Source organism: Oncorhynchus mykiss, chromosome 23 (assembly GCF_057628025.1).
Source record: "Oncorhynchus mykiss isolate SJ-2025 chromosome 23, ASM5762802v1, whole genome shotgun sequence".
Classification (NCBI taxonomy): domain Eukaryota; kingdom Metazoa; phylum Chordata; class Actinopteri; order Salmoniformes; family Salmonidae; genus Oncorhynchus; species Oncorhynchus mykiss.
Window position 1 is genome coordinate 7326698 of NC_143044.1, and position 27946 is coordinate 7354643.

Below are 27946 nucleotides of genomic sequence, written 5' to 3' on the forward strand. Positions count from 1 at the left end.
ACTTACTGTGTGATTTTTTTTTTACACCAGCCATTCTAATCCAGCAGGTCCATTGCACATGATCTCAGGTTTATCTTTTATATATGATTTTCACACTTCGCTTTAACCAAGTATATGATTTCATATCATAAGCCCCCCTCCCCATTACCGACTACTATTCGACTACAAGAGTCTTCTTCTGGGAGTGTAGGAATGAATTTTGTGAATCCTCAAAAAATAAACTCATTCCTGCAACATTCCAATCTCATACCTCCCTATACTTACATACCCAGTCCTGATATGTACAATACTTAATTCTATGAGAAAACCAATCTCCTTACCTCCCTATACTTACATACCCAGTCCTGATATGTACAATACTTCATTCTATGAGAGAACCAATCTCATACCTCCCTATACTTACATACCCAGTCCTGATATGTACAATACTTCATTCTATGAGAGAACCAATCTCATACCTCCCTATACTTACATACCCAGTCCTGATATGTGGCATACTTCATTCTATGAGAAAACCAATCTCATACCTCCCTATACTTACATACCCAGTCCTGATATGTACAATACTTCATTCTATGAGAAAACCAATCTCATACCTCCCTATACTTACATACCCAGTCCTGATATGTGACATACTTCATTCTATGAGAAAACCAATCTCATACCTCCCTATACTTACATACCCAGTCCTGATATGTACAATACTTCATTCTATGAGAAAACCAATCTCATACCTCCCTATACTTACATACCCAGTCCTGATATGTACAATACTTCATTCTATGAGAAAACCAATCTCATACCATGCTGTGACCATGCTACAGTTAATGTACTGTTACCACAGGACAGTTGATTAATGCTTTACCATGTTAATAACATCAATAAGGATGATAATGATGATTACCGTGGACATGGCAGCCAGCTGTTGCATTATGCTGAAGGCCTGTTTATGTGGTGGGCCCCTCATTAGCCATGTTTTCATAGCCTCATTGTAACGCCATATTTCTTATGCTGTTTGCCTTGGAGTTGGGTTGCTGAGAGATTGTGATAATTTTCCATGCTGCCATAACTCCATGGTGTGTGGGAATGTACAGTAGAGGAGGTACATACAACACAGCAGGCATCGGACGGGAGGAGGTGGACAACGGTGGAGGGACTTTCCTTCTATCCTGATAGATCTCTTGCAAATATGTTTTATTTCTCTCTGGCTCAGGCTCAACCTAGCTAGCACAAAACGTTCTGAGAACTATATGTTTCTTAGAGCTTGGTGAGAGTGTGGTTGTCCTATGGTTATTTTGCATACAACCTTCCCACAACTTTCTGGGACTGGTGCAGGATAGTTGCTCGGCGTGGGAACATTCTCAGCACATTTAAGGAACTTGACAAAAAAACGTATTTCATTACTTTAACGCAACTTTTTCTAAAAGTCTAAACATGGTTACATTTGATTTAAATTTCTAGGAACGTTCTCCAACTGGTTTGACATTGGAAATGTTCTCAAATAGTTCAGAGAACGTTACGTAAACAACTATTTTGTGGGAATTTCAGTACTTCACAATAACTTTTCCTACAGGTTTCCTCTGGTTCTATTTAAAGTCACGTTCCATAAAAAGCACAAGAAAACGATGGTAACATTCAGAGAACGTTCTGAGAATGTTATTTAAACGCAGATACATTCCATTCTCAGCATCAAAAATACTCCCTCTATCCTCTATTTTTGTTAAGTGTGTTCAGGTGTGTTGACCGCTCCCACTAATTGGCCACACCTAAAGAACGCTTGTTTTCTTTCAAATAGGGTCTGTTTGAATAGACTAACATGAACAGCTTTGTATGAGTTTTAAAAAAAAAACATGACACGCTGGCTCCACCCTGGTGACGCAGTTGGCTAATTCCATTGATAGAGAACAGAAGATCATCGGTTTGAATCTCAATGATGCCATGTCACAATAAAAAATGCATGTGTTTGCATGATTAATGCCTAAGCAAACAAATGTCCTATGTTGATAAAATGCATAGAGCGTGTATGATATACTCTACATTTAACATCGCTTACAAAGCTCAGGTATTTAGTGTCATAGAAGTCAGTGTTATTTAAGGTCTTCTTGAAACATTCTCAGAATGTTATTAAATAACCTAGATGTAACGGTTTTCCTGTGGTGAAGGAGAGGCAGACCAAAATGCAGCGTGGTGGTTATTCATGTTTCTTTAATAAAGGAACTATACATGAATAAACTAACAAAACAATAAAACCTAAACAGTCCTATCTGGTGCAAACACAGAGACAGGAACAATCACCCACAAACACACAGTGAAACCCAGGCTACCTACGTATTATTCTCAATCAGAGACAACTAATGACACCTGCCTCTGATTGAGAACCATACTAGGCCGAAACATAGAAAAACAAACATAGACTGCCCACCCCACTCACGCCCTGACCATACTAAATAAATACAAAACAAAGGAAATAAAGGTCAGAACGTGACAATAGAATTTCCGTTCTCAGAAAGTTAATCAAATCTCCCAGGAAAACCTTTGAGGAACCATAGTAAAATGTTCTCAGAACTTCCCTGCAACCTAAACATGTATGTTCCCTGAACAGGCTATATTTTCACTTCCATTCTCAGCGCTTTACATTTTTTTTTTTACAGTAAACACATGGCTTCACTCCAAGAACTAATGGGAAACTAAAAACTACGTTCCCACAACTTTCAAGGAACCGAATGTGGTGTCTGGGATATTTACACTATCTAAACATCTAGTGTTGAATCTGCACTGACTTTCGCCGGAGCTGGTTTTGTAGATTTAAGTAGATGACAGTTGCCACTGATTGTTGTTATTTGGACTTTCTTCGGTTATTGACTACTGGGTCTATTGTATGGTAACTTACAGGTAAATGCTCTTTTAGGTTTGAGTGTTGGTACTACAGTATGAGCTCAGTATTGGGGTTAGAGTTGAGGCTAGCATGGTGTACCCTTCAGCTTCACACAGAGAGCCCAGGCCCCTGTTAGTAGAGCTGGGAGACCATTGGCCAGGTTTCCTGCTTTCATCACTCTCTTTTCCCACTTTCCACCTCCTCAACTTTCATTAGGGCTAAACAGCCCCATAGTCCCTTTAACCCCCCCCCCCCCCCCCCCCGTTCCCCCATCCCAGGCCCCATGGTCTCCCTGTGCCACAATAGCCCCAGTGACCCCCACTCTCCACCAACACCCCCATCTTTATTCTCCCCTCTGTCAGAGAGTGCAGAGAAGGGAAATGCCAGCGTTAAGGCCCACAGAGAGAGCAAAGCGCAACCACTCTCCCAAGTCTCTGTTATTTCACTTTCCCCACAGCCCTCTCTTTTCCCCTTCCTCCTCCTCCTCTCCTCCCCTCCTCCCTCGCTCGAAGGGAGCGAGACGAATGAGCGAGTTACATTAGCGAGACGAGAGATGGACTGTAGATAAACGCAAGCCGGCAGAATGGAGGAGAGGAGGAGAGGAAAGAGCCAGGAGCCTCCTTCACAGCTTTTTATTCTTCAGTCCAATTCTGTTTATGTAGACACTTCACAGGGCTTTTACCACTGCAGTACCATGATGTAAATGAACGAAGAAGTGCCTGTCTCTATGCACCCTGTGCTCTCAATTTCAATAAATAACAGCAACATTGAAATGTTCAATTACTGCTCTTCACTCACAAGTCCCAGAACATGGCAGACTTTCTGAGGCCCCTGGGCCTTTAGAGGGGTTACAGGAGAGTAGCTCACTATACAGTTGAAGACGGAAGTTTACATACACTTAGGTTGGAGTCATTAAAACTTGTTTTTCAACCAATCCACAAATGTCTTGGTAACAAACTATAGATTTGGCAAGTCGGTTAGGACATCTACTTTGTGCATGACACAAGCATTTTCCCAACAATCGTTTACAGACAGATAATTTCACTTATAATTCACTGCATCACAATTCCAGTGGGTCAGAAGTTTACATACACTAAGTTGACTGTGCCTTTAAACAGCTTGGAAAATTCCAGAACATGATGTCATGGCTTTAGAAGCTTCTGAAATGCTAATTGACCTCATTTGAGTCAATTGGAGGTGTACCTGTGGATGTATTTCAAGGCCTACCTTCAAACTCAGTACGCTTTTGCACTGAGAAAAAGAAATCAGCCAAGACCTCAGAAAAAATTTGTAGACCTCCACAAGTCTGGTTTACTCTTGGGAGCAATTTCCAAATGCCTGAAGGTACCACGTTCATCTGTACAAACAATAGTATGCGAGTATAAACACCATGGGACCACACAGCCGTCATACCGCTCAGGAAGGAGACGCGTTCTGTCTCCAAGAGATTATTGTGCAAATCAATCCCAGAACAACAGCAAAGGACCTTGTGAAGATGATGGAGGAAACAGGTACAAAAGTATCTATATCCACAGAAAAACGAGTACTATATCGACATAACCTGAGAGGCCGTACAGTAAGGAAGAAGCCACTGCTCCAAAACTGCCATAAAACCGCCAGATTACGGTTTGCAACTGCACATGGGGACAAAGATTTTTGGAGTACTTTTTGGAGAAATGTCCTCTGGTCTGATGAAACAAAAATAGAACTGTTTGGCCATAATGACCATCGTTATGTTTGGAGGAAAAAGGGGGAGGCTTACAAGCTGAAGAACACCATCCCAATGAGGAAGCAAGGGGGTGGATCATGTTGCGGGGATGCTTTGCTGCAGGAGGGACTGGTGCACTTCACAAAATAGATGGCATCATGAGGGAGGTAAAATTATGTGGATATATTGAATCAACATCTCAAGACATCAGTCAGGAAGTTAAACCTTGGTCGCAAATGTGTCTTCCAAATGGACAATGACCCCAGGCATACTTCCAAAGTTGTGGCAAAATGGCTTAAAACTTCTTATTGCTGGGGGGCGGTATTGAGTAGCTTGGGTGAAAATGGTGCCCAGAGTAAACTGCCTGCTACTCAGGCTCAGAAGCTAAGATATGCATATTATTAGTAGATCTGGATAGAAAACACTCAGAAGTTTCTAAAACTGTTTGAATGATGTCTGTGAGTATAAGAGAACTAATATGGCAGGCAAAAATCTGAGGAATAAAATCCAACCAGGAAGTGGGAATTCTGAGGTTTGTAGTTTTTCCACTCTTTGCCTATCCAAGATACAGTGTAAATTTGGTTCGATTGCACTTCCTAAGGCTTCCACTAGATGTCAACAGTCTTTAGAACCTTGTTTCAGGATTCTACTGTGAATGGGGAGCGAATGAGAGCTGTTTCAACCAGGTGTCTGGCAGAATGCCATGAGCTGGTCACGCGCGTGGCTGTGAGAGCGACCTGCGTTCCATTGCATTTCTAAAGAAAAAGGATTTGTCCGGTTGGAACATTATTGAAGATTTATGTTAAAAACATCCTTAAGACTAATTCTATACATCGTTTGACATGTTTCTACGAACTGTAACTGAACTTTTGACTTTTCGTCTGGACCTAGTGCTCGCACCTCATGAATTTGGATTTGTGAACTAAACGAGCGAACAAAAAGGAGGTATTTGGACATAAATTATGGACTTTATCAAACAAAACAAACATTTATTGTGGAACTGGGATTCCTGGGAGTGCATTCTGATGACGATCATCAAAGGTAAGTGAATATTTATAATGCTATTTCTGACTTCTGTTGACTCCACAACATGGTGGGTATCTGTATGGCTTGTTTTTGTGTCTGAGCGCTTTACTCAGACTATTGCACGGTGCTTTTTCCGTAAAGATTTTTTTAAATCTGACACAGTGGTTGCTTTAAGGAGAAGTGTATCTATAATTCCGTGCATAACACTTGTGTCTTTTATCAATGTTTATTATGAGTATTTCTGTAAATTGATGTGGTTCTCTGCAAAATCACTGGATGTTTTGGAAGCAAAACATTACTGAACATAAAGCGCCAATGCAAACTCAGATTTTTGGATATAAATATGAACTTTATCAAACAAAACATACATGTATTGTGTAACATGAAGTCCTATGCGTGTCATCTGATGAAGATCATCAAAGGTTAGTGATTCATTTTATCTCTATTTCTGCACTTTGGCTGGAAAAATGGCTGTGTTTTTGTGACTAGGTGCTGACCTAACATAATCGCATGGTATGCTTTCGTTGTAAAGCCTTTTTGAAATCGGACACTGTGGTTGGATTAACAACAAGTACATCTTTAAAATGGCGTATAATACTTGTATGTTTGAGGAATTTTAATTATTAGATTTCTGTTGTTTTGAATTTGGTGGCCTGCACTTTCACTGGCTGTTGTCATATCAATCCCTTTAACGGGATTTCAGCCTTAAGAAGTTTTAAGGACAACAAAGTCAAGGTATTGGAGTGGCCATCACAAAGCCCTGACCTCAATCCCATAGAAAATGTGTGGGCAGAACTGAAAAAGCGTGTGCGAGCAAGGAGGCCTACAAACCTGACTCAATTACACCAGCTCTGTCAGGAGGAATGGGCCAAAATTCCCCCAACTGATTGAGGGAAGCTTGTGGAAGGCTACCCGAAACGTTTGACCTAAGTTAAACAATTTAAAGGAAATGCTACCAAATACTCATTGAGTGTATGTAAACTTCTGACCCATTGGGAATGTGATGAAAGAAATAAAAGCTGAAAGAAATCTTTCTCTCTACTATTATTCTGACATTTCACCTTCTTGAAATAAAGTGGTGATCCTAACTGACCTAAGACAGGGAATTTTTACTAGGATTAAATGTCAGGAATTGTGAAAAACTGAGTTGAAATGTATTTGGCTAAGGTGTATGTAATCCTCCGACTTCAACTGTACGTACACTGTACAGATGTTCACCTATGAGAATAAGATAATAAGAGATCAGTGAGGGAGCACACAGTGGATTACTCTATCAACGGGCATGGATTTTAGGTAATTGATTGAAGGAATTTTGTGCCAGGCAGTGTAAATGTTCCTGTTATCAAGACCACAGCGAGTCAGCAATTTGGAAGACCTGAATCACCGAGGAATTGGCGAGCAATGCTATCATTCTGAGGCACACCCTGCCTTGTGCGCACATGGCCCTCTCCCTCTTCCTGCCGGCCTGTCTGTCTGACTGACTTTGAGACATTGTCAACCCTCTGGATTACAGCAGAGACCACAGTACACTGGAAGTGCTCCGCTTCCCTCTCCATCTGAACAAACACACAGGGTGGGAGAGTGGAGAAGACAAATCCGCGCACACACACACACACACACACACACACACACACACACACACACACACACACACACACACACACACACACACACACACACACACACACACACACACACACACACACACACACACACACACACACACACACAGGTTTGTGCACACACGCGTGCTCATGCGTGTGCAACACGCACACGCACGCTCCACAGCTCCTTGCTCCTATATATACATTATTCACATAAATATTTATTAAATGCATGTAATGGAACATACCAAAGCTAGGAACCCTTTTTTTTCTCCTCTCCCACTTGATGTGAAAATAACCAGTCCCAGGAGTGGTGTAGCACAAAGTGTCTCCACTAGATGGCGAGAGGGGGCTGTATAGTTAGACATTGCAGGGTGTGTGTGTGTGTGTGTGTGTCGTGTGTGTGTGTGTGTTGGCTGTGCAAGAGGCTCAGTTCTTTGTCTAAGTTGTGTTTTGGGTTCTGCTGCTCTGTATTCTGTTAAGTCCTAATTTCCTCTTAGTGCTGACATACCCCTACCATCCCAGACCTCCACTCACTCCCTCTGGCACAGAGCAACTAGCCAACCATACCTCCACCACCCCCTCTCCCACTCTATATCCAATACCAGCTACCTCTCTCCCTCTCTGTCAACCTCTCTCAAACACACACTCATTCTCTCTTCTCTTTCTCTCTATTCCCACGGTAAACAAAATACTACAGTTTACTGTAGAATACTGCACTACTTACTATAGAATTCTATCGTAAACTGTAGTATATCATAGAATACTATACTACACACTGTAGTATCCCTCTATAGAGTACCACAGTATGACTCATACTACCCATAAAACCTAGTGGTCAAACAGGGAAATGGTTCCAGTAGGGGATTTTAGAAACACTGAAAATAAGGGCTGTGTTTCGTGTAGGCTTACCCTGGCATGATGTTTTGATTACCGTGTAAATCTCTCCAGGACAAGGTGCCTTTTATCAATATATTAGCCTGTATTTACACCCCCAAAATTAAATGCTAATTAGCTGCTAATGTGGCTATCATAAATGCCATGATGATCTGGACGAGACTGCTGAATCGAGGTAAAAGTAAGAGTCTCTATATTAACTAACTAATGTTAGCTAAACGTAGTTATTAATACATTGCTTACATTTATTTCAATGGACAATTATGTGAACTGTCTTGCGCAAGTTTAAATTTAACACAATAACTGTTCGTAAAGGTATCAGCTAGAGATGACTTGCAGGAGCTTGCAGGGATTTGTAGTACTTTGAGGCTAATTAGCATTTTCGAATCTGAAAGTAAATATATATATTGATGAAAGTCACCTTGTCTAAGAGATATTTACAAGGTTATCAAAACGTCACGCTACAGTAAGCCTACATGAAACACAGCCCTTATTTGAAGTGTTTCCTAAATCCCCTATGGAAAGAATGAATGATTGAAAAACGATTGGAACCATTCCCCTGTTTGACCGCTAGGTTTTATGGATATTATGACACCTCCACTGTGGGGCTCTATCGTGTGTAGTACTTACTACATAATGTTGTAGTACACTTAAGCAATAAGGCCCGAGGAGGTGTGGTATATGGCCAGTATACCACTGCTAAAAGCTGTTCATTTTAAGCACGACGCAAGGCAAAGTGCCTGGACACAGCCCTAAGCAGTGGTATATTGCCCACATATCATTGCTATTATAAAGTGGTTACCAACGTAATTAGAGCACTAAAAATAAATGTTTTGTCATACCTGTGTTATACAGTCTGATATGCCACGGCTGTCAGCCAATCAGCATTCAGGGCTTGACCCACCCAGTTTATAATGTAGAATACTACAGTAAATACTACTGTATTATCCACACAAAAAGGCACTGTAGTTAATACTACAGTAATGTCCGCAAAAACACTACAGTCCACAAAAACACTACACTTTTTTTTAATCTATAGTAAATATTACGGTATTTCATTTGTAAATACCCTGCCCATTCCCCTCCCCCATACTGTAATTTATGCCACCCATAAATTAGAAACCTACATGCCAAGTATAGACCATGTATTGTGTTCTTTATAGGTTATAGAAAAGAGCAGAAGCTCTGAACTATCTGTTCAGACCCCAGACCTACCTACCTACAGGTTATATAATTTTGGTGTTTTAGTTTTTCTCCAGTACATTTCCTGAAGGAGAAGGCTTCCACTTCTATTTGAAAGATAATGAAACAAAAACACTACAGTAAATACTACAGTAATGTCAGCATAAACACTACAGTAAATACTATAGTAATGTCAGCATGAACACTACAGTAAATACTATAGTAATGTCAGCATGAACACTACAGTAAATACTATAGTCCGCAAAAAAACGATATAGTAAATACTACAATTGAGTAGTCTTCAAAAACACTACAGTAAAAATACAGCATACTACAATTCACAAAAACACTACATTAATTACTATGGTATATACTACCGTTTTATTTTACGAAAATATTTATGCTATGCTTAACTGTAATACTACAGTATACTACAATACTACAGTAAACACTATAATGATCGCTGCAGTAAAGTCTGCAAAAACACTTCAGTGAATGCTATAGTATTTATACCATAGTATACTATAGTATGTTTTCATGTGGGTTTTCACTACTTCAGTTGTCATCCCCCCTCAGCCCTCCTCTACCCTGCGCCTGCTCATTCCTCTACTTCAGCCCCCTAACCATCAGTCAAACACGATATGCTAAAATGTGCGAACGGCCCATGCCAACTTTTTATTTTTGTGATAATCTGGAAAATGTACTTTTCCGCCACAAACATGTCTATATTTTTGATTGTTGTCTAACTGATCCCAGCTGTCTTGTTGAGGAGGCAGGCCGGTGCAGCACGGCGTTGACAACTGAGTGAATGGAGAAAAATGAATTAGCAGGCCTGTTTATGAGTTAAAGATGTGACCCTACTAACAGAATACAGCCAGAACTCAACCGCAACTTTATATACAAAAAAATTGTAAAATGTGAAGTTTATTTGGACAGGGACAATGTACAATGAAAACATAAATCTCAAAAGTGAAAAGTGATGCGTTGCACCAGATTTAGCTAACAGTTAATTTACGTCTATAGTCCCCCGGCAGGTGAACATATAAACATGAAAACATTATATGCAAAAAGACAAGATACATAAAGTGAATTCGGAAAGGATTCAGACCGCTTCACTTTTTCCACTTTACCTTACATTACCTTACATCAATCTACACACTATACAGTGCCTTGCGAAAGTATTCGGCCCCCTTGAACTTTGCGACCTTTTGCCACATTTCAGGCTTCAAACATAAAGATTTAAAACTGTATTTTTTTGTGAAGAATCAACAACAAGTGGGACACAATCATGAAGTGGAACGACATTTATTGGATATTTCAAACTTTTTTAACAAATCAAAAACTGAAAAATTGGGCGTGAAAAATTATTCAGCCCCTTTACTTTCAGTGCAGCAAACTCTCTCCAGAAGTTCAGTGAGGATCTCTGAATGATCCAATGTTGACCTAAATGACTAATGATGATAAATACAATCCACCTGTGTGGAATCAAGTCTCCGTATAAATGCACCTGCACTGTGATAGTCTCAGAGGTCCGTTAAAAGCGCAGAGAGCATCATGAAGAACAAGGAACACACCAGGCAGGTCCGAGATACTGTTGTGAAGAAGTTTAAAGCCGGATTTGGATACAAAAATATTTCCCAAGCTTTAAACATAACAAGGAGCACTGTGCAAGCGATAATATTGAAATGGAAGGAGTATCAGACCACTGCAAATCTACCAAGACCTGGCCGTCCCTCTAAACTTTCAGCTCATACAAGGAGAAGACTGATCAGAAATGCAGCCAAGAGGCCCATGATCACTCTGGATGAACTGCAGAGATCTACAGCTGAGGTGGGAGACTCTGTCCATAGGACAACAATCAGTCGTATATTGCACAAATCTGGCCTTTATGGAAGAGTGGCAAGAAGAAAGCCATTTCTTAAAGATATCCATAAAAAGTGTCGTTTAAAGTTTGCCACAAGCCACCTGGGAGACACACCAAACATGTGGAAGGTGGTGCTCTGGTCAGATGAAACCAAAATTGAACTTTTTGGCAACAATGCAAAACGTTATGTTTGTCGTAAAAGCAACACAGCTCATCACCCTGAACACACCATGCCCACTGTCAAACATGGTGGTTGCAGCATCATGGTTTGGGCCTGCTTTTCTTCAGCGGGGACAGGGAAGATGGTTACAATTGATGGGAAGATGGATGGAGCCAAATACAGGACCATTCTGGAAGAAAACCTGATGGAGTCTGCAAAAGACCTGAGACTGGGACGGAGATTTGTCTTCCAACAAGACAATGATCCAAAACATAAAGCAAAATCTACAATGGAATGGTTCAAAAATAAACATATCCAGGTGTTAGAATGGCCAAGTCAAAGTCCAGACCTGAATCCAATCGAGAATCTGTGGAAAGAACTGAAAACTGCTGTTCACAAATGCTCTCCATCCAACCTCACTGAGCTCGAGCTGTTTTGCAAGGAGGAATGGGAAAAAATTTCAGTCTCTCGATGTGCAAAACTGATAGAGACATACCCCAAGCGACTTACAGCTGTAATCGCAGCAAAAGGTGGCGCTACAAAGTATTAACTTAAGGGGGCTGAATAATTTTGCACGCCCAATTTTTCAGTTTTTGATTTGTTAAAAAAGTTTGAAATATCCAATAAATGTTGTTCCACTTCATGATTGTGTCCCACTTGTTGTTGATTCTTCACAAAACAATACAGTTTTATATCTTTATGTTTGAAGCCTGAAATGTGGCAAAAGGTCGCAAAGTTCAAGGGGGCCGAATACTTTCGCAAGGCACTGTAAATAACCAATGACGCCAAAGCTAAAACAGTTTTTTTGAAATTCAGCAAACTTATACAAAACAGAAATATTACATTTATATAAGCATTCAGACCCTCTCAGTACTTTGTTGAAGCACCTTTGCCAGCGATTACAGCCTCGAGTTTTCTTGGGTATGATGCTACAAACTTGGCACCCCTGTATTTAGGGAGTTTCTCCCATTCTTTTTCTGCAGATCCTCTCAAGCTCTGTCAGGCGGCAATCTCCAGAGATGTTTGATTGGGTTCAAGTCCGGGCTATGGCTGGGCAACTCAAGGACATTCAGAGACTTGTCCCAAAGCCACTCATGTGTTGTCTTGACTGTGTGCTTAAGGTCATTGTCCTGTTGGAAGGTCAACCTTCGCACCAGTATGAGGTCCTGAGCGCTCTGGAGCAGGTTTTTATCAAGGATCTCTAAGTTCTTTGCTCTGTTGATCGTCCCTTGATCCTGACTAGTCTCCCAGTCTCTGCTGCTGAAAAACATACCCACAACCTGATGCTGCCGCCACCATGCTTCTCCGTGGGGATGGTGCCAGGTTACCTCCACTCGTGACGCTTGGCATTCAGGCCAATGCCAAGCGTCACCTCACTGACCAAGGCCCTTCTCCCTGGATTGCTCAGTTTGGCCGGGTGGCCTGCTGTAGGAAGTCTTGGTGGTTCCAAACTTCTTACATTTAAGAATGATGGAGGCCACTGTGTTCTTGGGGACCTTCAATGGTGCAAAAGTGTTTTGATACCCTTCCCAGATCTGTGCCTCGACACAATCCTGTCCGGGAGCTCTACGGACAATTACTTCGACCTCTGTCATGGCTTTTTTGCTCTGCCATGCACTGTCAACTGTGGGACCTTATATAGACAGGTGTGTACCTTTCCAAGTAATGTCCAATCAATTGAATTTACCACAGGTGGCCTCCAATCAAGTTGTAGAAACATCTCAAGGATGATCAATGGAAACAGGATGCACCTGAACTCAATTTTGAGTCTCATAGCAAAGGGTCTGAATACTTATGTAAATAAGGTATTTCTGTTTTTTATTTTGTATAAATTTGCAAAAAAAAATTAAAAACCTTTTTTGTTCTGTCATTATGGTATATTGCTTGTAGATTGATGAGGACATTTTTAAAATTGTAATCAATTTCAGAATAAGTTTGTAACGTAACAAAAATGTGGATAAAGTGAAGGGGTCTAAATACTTTCCGAATGCACTGTGCGTCAGACTTTTAGAAAGCCAGGACATACTTTGCAGACACGTTTCAAAACTGAGGTCAGTGCATTACACATACAATTCTTTGCAGATATTGCTGTTGGACCTGATTAATTTGAGTTGTAAAACAAATAATCAACACGTAGTTAAATCAAAATATTGTACAGAGCCCAGTTATTGAACCTAATGAAATTGCACATGAGTGTGTATTGCTGTGTATTCTGTTGCATATAAAAAAGTCAATGTGACCTTTCAGATAAAAAAAATAAAATCAATGGGCGTGTCTGATTGGCCTCAATCTTTTTTTTTTTCCTTAGACGAGAACGCTTTGAAGCTGCTATGTGCTTTCAGCAAGGAGGGGAGGCCATTCCATTTAATTTAGCTTTGCATTGGAAAGCAGATTGGAAAAACCTGGTGGACCGGTATGGGATGCTGCAGTCCCCGCTGGTAGAGGTTCTTGTGATCCTGCTATTTAGGTACGTTCAAATGCCTTTAGACATGTGTTAAGTTACAGTAGTGGTACCGTGGGTTGTTCTACTGGTGCAGGTTTGGGTTGGAGAGGTGCCCAGCCAACTGATCATGGAGGAGTTTGAACGTGTCTGTCTAGTGTAACTGTCAAGATTTCTGATACGTATGCTATGTGTGCGTTTACCACATCATTACCTGACCGTTTTTGATCAAGAGACCTTGGCATCACGTTAACCTTCCCTGTGACCCAACACCCCCCCCCCCCCCCCCCCCCATACCCCCTCTCCCCCCACCTCCGTCACCCCTCGCTGTAGGATCAAGCACCAGGAAATGAGGAGCGGGCCACGATGTGTGTGGAGACATGGCCCGGGTGTGGAGGGGCTGCAGGCTGCTTCTGCAGAGTGGTGTGGTGCAGCCCCCCCCCCCCCCCCCTCTACCCCTCCGGACCCCCACCCCACACCCCTCTCTGGACCCCCTGATCAAAGACCCAGCTCACCCCTGGCTGCCGTGACAACGTGCCCACAACGTAAACAGGATGGCCAGTGTACATGAAAACATTGAATCATTTTCCCCGGACAGCCAGCGGAGTGGACACTACTATTAGGCCCAATAGAATCAACAGCTTGTACTCAGAAGTGTTTACAGGTCGTGCATATGTCACTTCCTCTGTGCCGTTGGTTTAATGTAATGAGGGCAATTTCAGCGATGTGATTATTATCATTTAATGAACGTTTGCACTTTATTCACGATACTATACTTTCACAGGAGATTATTGGTTGTAAAGGGCAAAGCACTGACGTTTATCTAAACCACTCTGTGCTCTACTGTACCCTTTAAAGGGGTAATCAGCAGTTGAAATAATAACAAGGTGGTTTGCCGCCCGTTTCATTAAAAAGCTGAGGGACGGGGCTGGAGAAATGTAACCACTCAAATTTATAGAAAGTGCTACGGATTCGAGGACTGACCATACACGGTCCAAAATGATAGTTTTAAGGCTATATGGCATTTGTTTACATTTCCTTTGTTTACAAATATTGGAGCCAAACAAGCTTATGTTTTGGGCTGTGAGGGAGTACAACAGTTAAACTAAACTAATGAGGCATTTCTAAGTTATGTTCATCAAGAATCAATGGCTACAATATCATTCATTTATAAGTCCAACAATGGACATATAAACAGCTGAATGCCCCGTTAAAGTTGAACTCCGTCATAGTCGAAACAGATCCCCCAGCCGGCCCCAGACGCATTTGTTATTGTTTTTATTTTGAGGAACTGAGCATGCAGCATCGTGGTAAAAATTGTAGTACATACACTGCTGTTCCATCGTGTACAAACTGATTTGGCTTCTCTGCAGTAAACAGGCAGCCTTAAATCACACAATTGTGTGTGGAGATAATGTGTAGCATTGTATCGTGGCATTTGATCAAATTCTCTCTGCTAATTCAGCAAATATACATGAGAAAGCAAACACAGCCACAACTCAAAAGCCAGCGTGACAGCATTTGATGGGGGTTTCATGGAGCTTGTCCCATGTGGGTGTAAGTGAGACACACACACAAACCCCAGTGTTGAAACCAAATGCACTTGGCTTTGTGAAAATACAATAAACTTTTCCCGGATTGGAACACTTCCACAAGCAGGAAGTGAGCCTGAGCCCAGTGTTTAGGTGTGGAGTCTGGACTGGACCTCAGGCCAGAACCTGTTGACTGACACAGTCAAAAGGCTACGAAAGGTCATAAAAGCTTGTGTTGCACCACTTTTGGCCTCGTGTAGTTTTGAATTTTGTACGTTGTTACTCGGCTGTTGAGAGTTCCGTGGCTCTCTGAAATTCAAAGAAATATGACTTTAAATACAACTGAGAGGCCTTAAATTGAAGTAGACTCATGGGTGGAGACGGGTTCATGGAGAGGGGAGGATGGAGTGTGTTTGTTCGAGATGAACAGTTACAAACAAGAGGAACAGAGGATAGACAGAAGGCCACCCAGTGGACATAAAGGACTTCAACAGGAAAAAGAGGAGACAGACGGAGGAAAGGGGAAACATAATACAGACAAGATATAAAAGCCACTGCTGGACTTGCTACTGGAAACCTCCTCCGGCTGCAGTACAGCACTCTGAACTTAGGTTGACTCCACCGCAGTCACAGATTCCACTCTCTTTGCCCTGGAGCAGACCACTCTGTCTCCCCAGACACTGTGCATGGCCCACAGATTGCACCAACCCAACCTGGAGGGGGAGGGGGGGGGGGGGGGGGGGGGGGGGGGGGGAATGAAACCAGACATTATTACAACACTCACAACTGTGGTGGATGACGCTGTCTGTCTATGAGAAAAGACAGAGCACAAGATGATTAAATATCTGGGACTGTGTATATGCTTACCAAATATTTCCTCCACATTGCGCCAGGGATATACACAGCATTTGGAAAATATTCAGACCCCTCGACTTTTTCCACATTTTGTTGCGTTACAGCCTCATTCTAAAATTGATTAAATAAAACCTTTTTGAGAAGGTTTTGAGAAAAAAACAGAAATACCTTATTTACATAAGTATTCAGAACCTTTGCTATGAGACTCGAAACTGAGCTCAGATGCATCCTGTTTCCATTGATCATCATTGAGATGTTTCTACAACTTGACTGGAATCCACCTGTGGTAAATTCAATTGATTGGACATGATTTGGAAAGGCACACACCTGTCTATATAAGGTCCCACAGTTGACAGTACACGTCAGAGCAAAAACCTTGCCATAAGGCCGAACGAATTGTCCGTAGTGCTCAGAGACAGGATTGTGTCGAGGCACAGATCTGGGAAGGGTATCAAAACATTTCTGCAGCATTGAAGGTCCCCAAGAACACAATGGCCTCCATCATTCTTAAATGGAAGAAGTTTGGAACCACCAAGACTCTTCCAACAGCTGGACACCTGGTCAAACTGAGCAATCGGGGGAGAAGGGCCTTGGTAAGGGAGGTGAACAAGAACCCAATGGTCACTCTGACAGAGCTCCATTGTTCCTCTGTGGAGATGGGAGAACCTTCCAGAAGGACAACCATCTCTGTAGCACTCCACCAATCAGGCCTTCATGGTAGAGTGGCCAGACGGAAGCCACTTCTCAGTAAAAGGCACAACAGCCCGCTTGGAGTTTGCCAAAAGGCAGCTAAAGGATTCAGACCATGAGAAACCAAGATTGAACTCTTTGGCCTGAATGCCAAGCATCACGCTTTAGGAAACCTGGCACCATCCCTAAGGTGAAGCATGGTGGTGGCAACATCAGAATGGGAGAAACTCCCTAAATATAGGTGTGCCAAGCTTGTAGCGTCATACCCAATATGACTTGAGGCTGTAATCACTGCCAAAGGTGCTTCAACAAAGTACTGAGTAAAGGGTCTGAATACTTACATAAATGTGATGTTTAAAAGTTTATTTTATAAATTGCTAAAAATTCTAGAAACCTGTTTTTGCTTTGTCATATTGGGGTATTGTGTGTAGATTGATGAAAAAAAAAGACATTTTATAAAAAAATTAATAAGGCTGGAACGTAACAAAATGTGGAAAGAGTCAAGGGATTTGAATAATAATGTGTTTGTGTATGTGTGTGTGTGTGTGTGTGTGTCACGAGGTGGAAAGGTGACAAGTTCAAGGTCTGGTATTGAGCAGGCAGGTTGAAGCAGAACACACAGGACAGTGTAACATTTATTTTAAGGCATGATTTTCCCATTGTTCCACTTCAACACATTTCAGTTGTTCCATTCCGGTCATTTGATTCGTTTCCAAACATAATTTCTTACTATTAAAACATTGCTAGTTAAGATACAGACATATAAACCAAAACAAAAAGGGACACAGGAAGCGATGCAGCCCAGGAGGCAGATTTTCCTAAAGATGGTACTTTAGCTCAAACAAACTCCATTATCCATGTGCTTTTACCATAAGACGTGATCACGCGCTCTGGCAAAACCAAGGATCCACCATTCCTCCAGACTGTACTCACGTCCTGTGGGCAGCCACAAAGAAACACAAAACAGCTGGGGGTGTGAAATACATGCTGCTGAAGTCACATGACCAGGTTATTAACCAATAGAAATGCTTGTTAGGTTAAACATGCAAATGAGTCACACGTGACACATGCATGCATGCGTGTCAGCGTGTGTGTATGCATGCTCGTGCCTGCATGGGTGTACAGTATGTGCATGAGTCAGGATTCCATTACTGTTAGAACCATAGTCGAACCATCTGCACCTTTCAACTGAACTAAATCGGCAGCACCTAGCTAGGCTACTGTAGACATCTGCTATCTCCTTCATGTGAGGCAGGTTTGTTACTGCGACGTAGAGCCCTATCTGGCAGGGCCCACAGCAAAGCCATTAAAAAGATACAACACACAAATGCTAGATTGAATTTCATGTAAAGGGAGGATCTCACATTGAAATTCACTTCCAGTGGCAGGCCTCTGGTTGTGTGATGACCAGTAAAGGACTCTAACATATGGAGAGAGAGGAGAAGGCAGTCAGCGGCTGACACTTTAAATACCTACTCTAGAAATGTTACACTGGAGACGACAGGATTTATTAGAGAGAGGCCGCAAAGTACACATCAAACTGATGCTAAACGTGTCTTCTTACCTTTGTCTTTCCCTCTGATGCAAGAGACATACATTCCCATTTGTGATGTCTTACTGCATTTTTGGAGGTGACAATTTCTCACTATTGTGTGAAACAGGAAGGATCATCAACAAATGATATGAGAGGATGATTCAATATTTTCTTTGCCATAACATTTTCACAAAAGATGCTGCTTTGTACACTGCAGTTTACGCCACTATAATCTCAGTGTCCTGCAAACAATTTGCAAAAACTAAAGCAGGAAGTACCAGTGACTCGCTCAATACGGAAGTGGTCAGATGATGCTAAACTACTGGACTGTTTTGCTACCACAGACTGGAATATATTCCGGGATTCTTCCGATGGCATTTTAAGGAGTACACCACATCCGTCACCGGCTTCATCAATAACACAGTGACCATATGTACCTACCCCAGCCAGAAGCCATGGATTACAGGCTAAATCTGCCCTGAGCTAAAGGGTAGATCTGCTGCTTTCAAGGAGCGGGACTCTAACCCGGAAGCTTATAAGAAATCCTGCTATGCCCTCCGACGTACCATGAAAAAGGCAAAGTGTCAATACAGGACTAAGATTGAATCCTACTATACCGGCTCCGATGCTATTCGGATGTGGCAGGGCTATCAAAATAGTACGGACTACAAAGGAAGGCACAGCTACGAGCTGCCCAGTGACACGAGCCTATCAGACGAGCTAAATTACTTCTATGCACGCTTCGAGGAGCAACACCGAAGCATACTTGAGAGCACCAGCTGTTCCGGACGAATGTATGATCACGCTTACCGTAGCGATGTGATTAAGATCTTTAAACAGGTCAACATTCACAAGGCCGCAGGGTCATACGGATTACCAGGACGTGTACTCTAAGTATGCGCTGACCAACTGGCAAGTGTCTTCATTGACATTTTTAACCTGTCTCTGACCGAGTCTGTAATACCAGCATGTTTCAAGCAGACCATCACAGTCCCTGTGCCCAAGCAAACCAAGGTAACCTCCCTAAATGACTACCGACCCGTAGCACTCACGTCTGTAGCCATGAAGTGCTTTGAAAGGCTGGTCATGGCTCACATAAACACCATTATCCCAGAAACCCTAGACCCACTCAATTTGCACACCGCCCCAACAGATCCACAGATGACTCTATTGCACTCAACACTGCCCTTTCCCACCTGGACAAAGATGGGAAAGGACCTTGAGACTAAACACCTAAGAATCTTGAGACTAAACACCTCCCTCTGCAACTGGATCCTGGACTTCCTGACGGGCCTCCCCCAGGTGGCAAGGATAGGTAACAACACATCTGCCATGCTGATCCTCAACACGGGGTCCCCTCAGGGGTGCGTGCTCAGTCCCCTCTTGTACTCCCTGTTCACCCACGACTGCATGGCCAAGCATGACTCCAACACCATCATTAAGTTTGCTGATGACACAACAGTGGCCTGATTATTATATACTTCAGTTGATTTAGTGAATACTTTCTTCTTAATACTTCGTTTTTTCTTAAAATTGCAATGTTGGTTAAGGGCTTGTAAGTAAATATTTCACTGTTGTATTCGGCGCATGTGACAAATAAAATTGCATTTTACTTATTTGAACACATACAGCAAGCCTTACTTAAACCGCTCCATACTTTCTCTCATATCTTAAAACGTTGTCCTCAGGTTTGAATTCAATGTAGTAAAACCGCCACCATGTTCCCTGAGCCTCCATGCGGCAGCTAGACATGACGGACGTATTTTTAGAGGATGAAACAAACCCAAATGGTATTTATACACATATTTCAGTGGCAAGATTAAACTATTAGGCTTGGCTGGGGAAATGTCGTGTTGGTTTGAAAAACGGCTGCGTCTACTGTGAGCCAATGATGTGGGTGTTCTCTGTAGCTTCGCCAGGAAGCCTGAAAGACTTAGCAGCAAGCGAAACAGCAAACCTCCCATCCCTGTCTGTCTCAGAACTCATCAACTACAAGCTCTTCATTATAACAAATGTAGTATGATCTCTTTAGTTAGAGTAGGAGGAATACGGATGGCTCTATTCTACCCTACATGTCAATGTCCTGGATATATCTGTCATGGTCTAAAGTCAACTGGTGTTGGTTGTTGTGTTTTTAAACACGTTTTGAGTTAGAGGCTTTGTGTGTGCGTGCTTGTGTGCCTGCCTCTCTGCTTGCAAGCATGTGTGCATGTGTGAACGGGCGTGCCTGGGTGTGTGACTGTGTATGTTTATATGTCTGTGTGTGTGCATGTATGCGTGCAGCTTCGTGTGTGTGTGGCAATGTGTTAGTACAGCATGGCAGTATTTAGTGGGTATAGGAGTGGTTTTACTGTGGTGTGATGTCACCCCTCCAGTGGAGGTTCCCAAGCTTCTCCCAGGGAGAAGGTTTCATGCCTGACTCGAAGAACAGCTACTCCTGGAATTGTAACCTTTCATGTGGGGAGGAGAGGCCTTGAAGACTGGTAACCACCGCACAGCTAGCACACAGTGGAAGAATTTTAAAAGAACCTAGAACTTTACAAAATGTCAAATGGAACCCAATGGGATCACGCTGGGATCCTACTATGGTGGAGTGAGTGACCTGAGTTTGTTTCGCGATTGCATCCAAAAGGTAGTGTGTTTCTCTCGTAGTGTGTTTCTCTCATAAATGAACCCTTCTTCTTCTTGGAATGGCCATAGCAGACCTAACACTGCTAGACAACATTCTGTAGATCGTTGTTAACAATATCAACAGGAAATATCAATTCAAGGCCCTCTCACCGGTAGTAACTCTTCTGCAAGTAGCATTGATCCATGACTTGCCATGGTGGACTAGTAAGCACCACACTCTCTCCATCTGGGTCAAGGTTCAGTTCTCTCTCTCTGTCTGTGTTCCTGGCTCCAGAACTCCAGAGTGTGGCATCCTGCTCTACTCTGCACACGTGTTTCTCTGGAGTAGCTCCATCCATCACAGTCACAGCAGAACCAGGCAGGGCTGAGCTGGTTGATCTGTCAGGAGCCTGGCTCACATCAAGACAGCCAAAAAGTGAAACTACTGGAGCGGAAACCCCCAGAGGACAGAGGGCATCGTCATGACATTATGACAGTCACAAGTCATAGGTCGACTGTCTGGAGGTGAGGCATGAAAGGCCAGAGGAAAACCATGGTTTTACTCTCATACACCCAGGCACTTGCACAGATAGGGCTCTGCCTGTGCAGAACACATGCCCTTTTGCCCTTCCAGTCACCAATGTGCCCTTTTGGTTGGTGGGGTAACCAAAGTTTTTTTTATTTATATATATACATTTATTGTTGTTCGGAACCGACTGCCCGCAAGTCGTCTTCAAGTTCGCCACCACCTATCCCGTCCGTTGGTTGCGCCTGCTGATCTACCCTGTACAGAACCTTTTTCCTAGTCTGCTCTGTATGGAGATTGCAAGCGCCCGGTATCCAAACATGCATGGCTTGAGAGATGCGGTCACCAGTCAAGTGTGTGTAGCTAGCTACCCAGTTTAAATGAACCAGTACTGCCACGGCAGCATAACATTTGATTAACACTCGCTAGCCTAACACATGATTTAGCCTACATCATCCTCAATATTCGTTCTGGTTGGCTGATACGCACAGTAGAGAGAGGCAGAAAGACATAGAGAGGTAAATCTCAATCAGTTAAAAGAAATTGAGCTAGCTATCTAGCAAATTACATCAACCATCTACATCAATGATCAGCTGATAGCCCACCCTCTTTTCCCGATGTCAGTCATGTCTTTAGGAGGCACTGTAGCTTTACAGTTTGTGACAAAGAGTGAGTGTGTTGATGCAAAAATAAACAGGACTATGCTCTAGAGGCATTTAGGTATGTATGAATTTCGAGATATGAATGATGAAAGTACAGCAAAAAAATTAAGTGAGGTTGACCTTTTTCCAATTTTGAGCACCTGCCCCCTAAAATGTCTGTGCATGGCCTTGCCTACACCTCATGCATTAGCGTATAACATAGAGCTATGTTTGGAGCATAGATCAGCACCCAAGTTGTATTTCGTATGCGACTCCCATATTTGGACCTTTAGTGTCTGGTTATGCTTTTCTATGTCCGACCGGAAACCCCCATCTGTCATTTTCACTTGATCTCTTAATTGATCAGTGGGCTTTGAACATCCATCGTTCAATGGATGTCATCCATCTCTCACACTGAGAATGAATTACAGGGATTGAAAAGGCATACCTCTGGTTACTTTCATGTCACTTCCAGAGGGATCAATGTACAATGTGCTGCTTGAGACATTTTGTGAAAATGTTGGCTCTTTATTGGTCGTTTAGAGGGAAGAGGTGGGTTGCCATACAGAAATGATTATAATTTTTACACACACACACACACACACACACACACACACACACACACACACACACACACACACACACACACACACACACACACACACACACACACACACACACACACACACACACACACACACACCAAGCCTTGCCTCTGAAGTACAGCTTATTTTATGGTACATTAGGAGCACTCCAGCAGTGTCTGTATGACAGATCGGGCGCATTAGGATCAAACAGCCCACTCTGCTGCACTATCTGCCTCCTGCCCCAAATATACACAGCATATGGCCCATAAGCAAATCATTTTCCTTTCTGCTGGGACCGGGGAGGGGGCGCTGGAATGAGAGGCGGGGCGAAGGCAGACCGTGGAGACCATCTGAGGCAGCTCCCTCACTCAGAAAACGAAGCTGCTCTCCCCCTCTGATCTGGGCAGTGGGCTGTTGGAGTTCTTTTCTTTTTCTTCTTTTGCTAATTTATTTTTGCGTTTTTTCCCCCACACCAAATACGGAACATACACATACGAACAACAACTTACAGACATACACAAACAACGAGTACATCTCCTCTGCACAGACCTGCATGCTCATACCATCATCCCTAGTGCCTGATTTATTGTTTGCCACCTTGTTAAATTGTATTAATTTGTTTTTCCTCGGTCACCTATGCTATTTCAATAGTTCACTAATAAATCATTAGAATTTTCCATTCTGTTAAAGATGGAGGATTGATTGATTTCCAAGTTTTCAATATAAACTTTTTCAAGATGAGTGAAGAGAAAATAATAGTCCAGCCGATTGGGTATCTCACTATATCCCGTATGCCATGTCTTGAAGTATGCAGACAGATTAATTAAAAGTAAGTTTATATTGTAGTACTTCTGACAGACAACTTTCAAGCTCCATCCATAACTTTTGGACTTCATAGCATTCCCAAAAAGCATGGATTATTAAGTAATTGTTCGTTTTATACTTACGACATGACTGCCATTGTGCTGTAGAATTTGTGAATGTTATCTCTTGTGTAATACATTTTATACATTAGTTTGTACTGAATTAACTGTTTATTTTCATTAACTGTAATATCGTTAGTCATGCTCCAACATTCCCTCCATCTGCCAACATCAGTTCTTTTTAAGTCTTGCTTCCAATAGCTTAATTTTTTTTCTAATAGATTGTTAGTTGGAAATGCTCTCTGCAATGTGTTATGCTGTATATTTTACCTATCATATGAACATCATTTTCTGACTTAAATCAGATTCCCTCAAGGTTGCTCTGATGTCCTAAAGACTCCAAATATACAGTTTTGTGAAAAAGTATTTGCCCCCTTTCTAGTTCTCTACTTTTACATATTTTTGCATAGTTATCAGATCTTCAACCGAAACCGCATATTAGATACAGGGAACCTGAGGCAACAAATAACTCAACAATTATACTTATTTAATTTATTTCATAAACAAAGTTATGCAACACCCAATGCCCCTGTGTGAAAGAGTAACTGCCCCCTCACACTCAATAACTGGTTGTGCCACCTTTAGCTGCAATGACGCCAACCAAACGCTTCCTGTGGTTGTTGATCAGTCTCTCAAATCGCTGTGGAGGAATTTTGTCCATTCTTCCATGCAGAACTGCTTTAACTCAGCGATATTTGTGGGTTTCCAAGCATGAACTGCTCGTTTCAAGTCCTGCCACATCTCAATTGGGATTATGTCTGGACTTTGACTAGGTCATTCCACAACTTCTAAATAGTTTATTTTTAGCCATTTTCATGTAGACTTGATTGTGTGTTTTGGATCATTGTCTTGCTGCATGACCAAGCTGCGCTTCAGCTTACAGACAGATGGCCTGGGACCGGGCCTGTAGAACTCTCTGATACAGAGCAGAATTCATGGTTCCTTCTGTTAAGGCAAGTCGTCCACCACATTCACCTAAAATTAACCTCACAAATAGCTGTGCTGGGTGATTTGGAAAGCCATTGTCAGTCAATCAATAATATAATAATACTCAAAGGAAAGGTTCTCATCTTTAGCTGACAATTTGTGATTAGAAAGGTTAAAAATGTAAAACATCACACAGCACAATTGAAGAATATATGGCACTTGGAAACCAAATGAAGGTGGTCTATGGTTATCGGTGGGATGGGCTGAGAGTGGCGGAGGGGTGGGATTAAAGAGTTTATTTTCAGTAATGTATTATTGTAATGTGATTGCTGTTTATTAAAGTCAGATGTACATAAAATGTGTATGTAAAATGTATATGTAAAATGTATGTATATGTAGTATAAAAGCTGTACAATGTGGATGGGTTAATAATAATAAAATGATAACTTAAACATTTAAAAAATCATGTGAAACACTAGTGAATCTATGAATCTAACTTATGTGACTTGTTAAGCAAATCTTTACTCCTGGACTTATTTTTATTTATTTATTTATTTCACCTTCATTTAACCAGGTACAGTGCCTTGCGAAAGTATTCGGCCCCCTTGAACTTTGCGACCTTTTGCCACATTTCAGGCTTCAAACATAAAGATATAAAACTGTATTTTTTTTGTGAAGAATCAACAACAAGTGGGACACAATCATGAAGTGGAACGACATTTATTGGATATTTCAAACTTTTTTAACAAATCAAAAACTGAAAAATTGGGCGTGCAAAATTATTCAGCCCCTTTACTTTCAGTGCAGCAAACTCTCTCCAGAAGTTCAGTGAGGATCTCTGAATGATCCAATGTTGACCTAAATGACTAATGATGATAAATACAATCCACCTGTGTGTAATCAAGTCTCCGTATAAATGCACCTGCACTGTGATAGTCTCAGAGGTCCGTTAAAAGCACAGAGAGCATCATGAAGAACAAGGAACACACCAGGCAGGTCCGAGATACTGTTGTGAAGAAGTTTAAAGCCGGATTTGGATACAAAAATATTTCCCAAGCTTTAAACATCCCAAGGAGCACTGTGCAAGCGATAATATTGAAATGGTAGGAGTATCAGACCACTGCAAATCTACCAAGACCTGGCCGTCCCTCTAAACTTTCAGCTCATGCAAGGAGAAGACTGATCAGAGATGCAGCCAAGAGGCCCATGATCACTCTGGATGAACTGCAGAGATCTACAGCTGAGGTGGGAGACTCTGTCCATAGGACAACAATCAGTCGTATATTGCACAAATCTGGCCTTTATGGAAGAGTGGCAAGAAGAAAGCCATTTCTTAAAGATATCCATAAAAAGTGTTGTTTAAAGTTTGCCACAAGCCACCTGGGAGACACACCAAACATGTGGAAGAAGGTGCTCTGGTCAGATGAAACCAAAATTGAACTTTTTGGCAACAATGCAAAACGTTATGTTTGGCGTAAAAGCAACACAGCTCATCACCCTGAACACACCATCCCCACTGTCAAACATGGTGGTGGCAGCATCATGGTTTGGGCCTGCTTTTCTTCAGCAGGGACAGGGAAGATGGTTAAAATTGATGGGAAGATGTTATGGAGCCAAATACAGGACCATTCTGGAAGAAAACCTGATGGAGTCTGCAAAAGACCTGAGACTGGGAAGGAGATTTGTCTTCCAACAAGACAGAGAATGTGACCCACACGGTTCCTTAAACCTAAAATAAGTAAAGAAGTAATTTTGTGTGGAAGTCAAACTTTTGTTTATGTCAGAGGCAGACACATTGCATATGCTCAGAACGACAAAACCGAGCCCTTTACATAGCCTTTCTCCCCTTGTCTATAGGAAAGACGCACACTGTTTAAATGGCCCAAATGTTGATTTAGACGTTCACAAATGTAACACATTGCCTGCTTAAAGTCGTAGCGAAACAGTGCAAAACTGCTATCAGCTCGACGGGTTTTAAAATGATCTGTTACATCAATGATTGAATAACCAAATAAAACATTTTAGCAGACATAACATTTGAGGGTGATGGGCATTCCATACAATGTGAGGACCGTAGTATAAATACTTAGTTATTGTATACATTACATACAGTATACAGAGTGTGTGGGTATGTGGGCTGAGCAGACATTTAACACAAACATTTTAAGAACCTAAAGCAAAGTACATCTTTGTGGTTGAGGCTCCAACTCCTCTCATAATATATGCCCAAACACTGTGGATTGTATCATTGTACATATTGTACATTGGAGAAAGACTGAAATGTAAGTGGTGTGGTCAGTTTGTATTACCTTATGAATAAAATATAATTATAGTTGCTGCTGGGGATCTACTTGGGAGATTAGGGCTCTGAGAAGTGACTGATGACCTCCAAGTTTACAGCGGGCTTACAAATTGCACATTTTTTTTATTTTATAATTACAATGTAGTATAATTGAGTCCTTCTCACTCTCTTTCCCAAGCCAAATCCAACCCTCTCCACCACCCCCTCCGGGTTCTCCCCACTTTACCCCACCCAAGCCAAGCTTGTCCCACCCTTCTATCCTTACCCACCCTTACCCACCCAAGCCAAGCTTGTCCCACCCTCCTATCCTTACCCACCTTTACCCACCCAAGCCAAGCTTATCACCACCTCCCAACCTTCGCCTCTCTTATCCACCCAGGCTAAGTTTTTTCCAACTTCTCTTTATTTTCCCCCTCCCTTTATCTCAGACACATTTACATCCCCTCTATACATCTACTTACTCATCCATTCTCTTTCTTTCACACACAACATATAGCCTCCGCACACTCACTCTCCCACCCTCTTACACATATTAATATTCACCTTCCTTCACTCTCCCGTTCATATGCACAGACACATACACACACATACAGTATACCCAATCACACCCTCTCGCCCGCCCACACACACACACACACACACACACATCCAATGAAAAATTATTGACAATTATTGACATACATGCTATATTTCCTCTTTTATATAGTCTTTTCAGTGACCGTGTATCTCATTGGCATTGGCTAATTCTAATTCAACAGTTACTTGAGGACAGTAGAGTCTGGATTGTATTGGTGGAGGGGGAAAGAATATTGTTACTCTCTTCCGGTTGCTTGGGGATATATTGATCTATCAACTTTATAGGCATAATTTAAACTGTGTTGTCTGGCTGTTACATGTAATCACAGTTCTGACATTACAAAACGAAGCTACTCACTTCTGTACGCGCATGAGGTTTTATATCACCGGTTCTGCAAGAATACTGAGAGAGAGAGAGAGAGAGAGAGAGAGCGCAAAGCCTTCCAGAATCTCCGTTTGACGCCTGATGAGAAGGACCTTAATTTAC

General features: G+C 42.0%; 1 long non-coding RNA gene across 2 annotated transcripts in view; it reads right to left on the minus strand.

The window, feature by feature from the left end:
• Positions 1-14224: 14224 nt before the first annotated feature.
• Positions 14225-27946, minus strand: part of LOC149972488 (uncharacterized) — an 86727-nt gene continuing 73005 nt past the window's right edge. Inside the window, exons 3-5 of one of the 2 annotated variants that reach the window (XR_016490935.1) lie at positions 18198-18253; positions 17703-17769; positions 14225-16001 (exon numbers count right to left, since the gene is read on the minus strand). This is a non-coding gene — a long non-coding RNA (uncharacterized LOC149972488). The remainder of the gene's footprint in view (positions 16002-17702; positions 17770-18197; positions 18254-27946) is intronic. The other variant, XR_016490936.1, reaches the window with a different exon arrangement.